The sequence below is a fragment of the Belonocnema kinseyi genome, chromosome 10 (genome assembly GCF_010883055.1).
Source record: "Belonocnema kinseyi isolate 2016_QV_RU_SX_M_011 chromosome 10, B_treatae_v1, whole genome shotgun sequence".
In the NCBI taxonomy this organism is placed as follows: Eukaryota; Metazoa; Arthropoda; class Insecta; order Hymenoptera; family Cynipidae; genus Belonocnema; species Belonocnema kinseyi.
The window spans coordinates 108902222-108904642 of NC_046666.1; positions in this window are offsets into that span (position 1 = coordinate 108902222).

Here is a 2421-nt window from a genome sequence, read left to right on the forward strand (position 1 = left end):
GGATACGACCCAGTCTTAAGTCGACCCCTAAATTATCTTAACTTTTACATCACAGACATGTAGCAAATTCGATAGAGAGCGGTCTCTTACATACTCGGTTGGAGAAAAAAAAGTAGAAAATTTTCAATTTGGTATAAATACACTTTCCTAAAATTGTGCTTCGATATGCGGTTACTGGGAAATCCGGAAGCGTACTCAAAGATAAGTAATTCATAGCAATTCATTATATTTTCACGATAACAAATTTCTGATTGAAAACTAATCTCTTTTGGTTGCTTGACATTTTCATCTCAAGTGAAAATCTATCTATATGGTTGAAAATTCAACTGTTTTATCGAAAATACCTGTTTTTGGCTGTGATTCGGATAAGAATATTTCTTCAAAATTAGTCTTTTTGGTCTTTTTTTTTTATTATTTATTCTGAATCTACATTTTATATTTCTCCAATTCTGCACACTTGGAATTGAAATTTTCTTGACTTTCCATATATATATGTGTGTATTTATGGGTTTTCTAAGAATCTTAAATGTCTTAGATGTATATGTATGTATGCGTATGTATATATATATATCTATATATAAATGTATATATGCATATGTGTATGTGTATGTGTATGTGTATGTATGTGCGCATGTGTATTTTTGTGTTTATATGAATATGTATGCATACTTATTCTTTCTTGTCGCGACGCCCACAATGAAATTTGTTGTTAAAGGGTCTTTTTGTTGTCAAAAATTATACAACCTGGCTCAAAACTGAATCATTTTCTTCAAAGCTCGACAATTCGGTCAACATTCATCCTTCTCGTTTAAAAATTCTTTTTATTCGGTAGAAAATTCAATTTTTTTTAATTGGGGGTACAAATTTCTGATTGAAAACTAATCTCCTTTGGTTGCTTGACATTTTCATCTCAAGTGAAAATCTATCTATATTTTTGAAAATTCATCTGTTTTATCTAAAATACCTGTTTTTGGCTGTGATTCGGATATGAATATTTCTTCAAAATTAGTCTTTTTAGTCTTTTTTTTTTTCTTTTTTTCTGGATCTACATTTTGTATTTCTCCAATTCTGCACATTTGGAATTGAAATTTTCTTGACTTTCATATATATATGTGTGTATTTATGGGTTTTCCAAGAATCTTAAATCGGACGATTTTTAACGACTCTCGGATACGACCCAGTCTTAAGTCGACCCCTACATTATCTTGTCTTTTACTTAACAGTCCCGTAGCAAATTCGAAAGAGAGCGGTCTCTTACATACTCGGTTGGAGAAAAAGAAAAATAGAAAATTTTCAATTGGGTATAAATACCCTTTCCTAAAATTGTGCTTCGATATGCAGTTACTGGGAAATACGGAAACATACTAAAAGATAAGTAATTCATAGCAAGTCATTATAATTTCACGATAAAAGAAAGAAAACAAAGGAAACTTAAACCTACAAACTAAAAATAACGGCGAGATTTTGAACCTGGCCGGGGGGGGGGGGGGGGGGGGGGGGGGATCGCTTTTTATTGTAAATTCAATGATACAGGCCTGAAGTAAACACACTAGAGGGGATGTATATGTATGTATATGTATGTATACATATATATGTGTATGTGTATGTGTATATGTATGTGCACATGTGTATTTTTGTGTGTTTATATGAATATGTATGCATACTTATTCTTCCTAGTCGCGACGCCCACAATGAAATTTGTTGTTAATGGTTCTTTTTTTTTCGTCAAAAATTATACTACCTGTCTCAAAACTGAATCATTTTCTTCAAAGTTCGACAATTCGGTGAACATTCATCCTTCTCGTTTAAAAATTCTTTTTATTCGGTGGAAAATTTAATTTTCTTTCAATTGGGGGTACAAATTTCTGATTGAAAACTAATCACTTTTGGTTTCTTGACATTTTCTTCTCAAGTGAAAATCTATATATATTGTTGAAAATTCAACTGTTTTATCGAAAATACCTGTTTTTGGCTGTGATTTTGGATATGAATATTTCTTCAAAATTAGTCTTTTTAGTCTTTTTTTTATTCTTTTTTCTGGATCTACATTTTGTATTTCTCCAATTCTGCACATTTGGAATTGAAATTTTCTTGACTTTCAATATATATACGTGTGTATTTATGGGTTTTCTAAGAATCTTAAATAGGACGATTCTTAACGACACTCGGATACGACCCAGTCTTAAGTCGACCCCTATATTATCTTGTCTTTTACTTGACAGTCCCGTAGCAAATTCGAAAGAGAGCGGTCTCTTACATACTCGGTTGGAGAAAAAAAAAGTCGAAAATTTTCAATTTGGTATAAATAAACTTTCCTAAAATTGTGCTTCGATATGCGGTTACTGGGAAATCCGGAAACGTACTCAAAGATAAATAATTCATAGCAATTCATTATAATTTCACGATAAAAGAAAGAAAACA